Here is a 244-nt window from a genome sequence, read left to right as displayed (position 1 = left end):
GGTAAAGGAAGGCGATAATCCTGTCTTTGTATTTTTCGATTCCGACTAATCAATTTAATTATCAGGTGACCGGGACGCGCCGGAAGTAATTGATGTTAGTCATTAGTATCACAATCTCGATTACAGTTACACTAATCACAAGAACAATGAGGAGTGGAAAAGCCATTTAGATTTCTGTGGATGTGGAGGTATTTCTGGTGAAAATTACATCGTTATTCTAGTAACAGGTAATCTTAATGACCTA

The sequence above is a fragment of the Penaeus monodon genome, chromosome 23 (genome assembly GCF_015228065.2).
Source record: "Penaeus monodon isolate SGIC_2016 chromosome 23, NSTDA_Pmon_1, whole genome shotgun sequence".
Classification (NCBI taxonomy): domain Eukaryota; kingdom Metazoa; phylum Arthropoda; class Malacostraca; order Decapoda; family Penaeidae; genus Penaeus; species Penaeus monodon.
Note: the sequence above shows the minus strand (reverse complement) of the source record.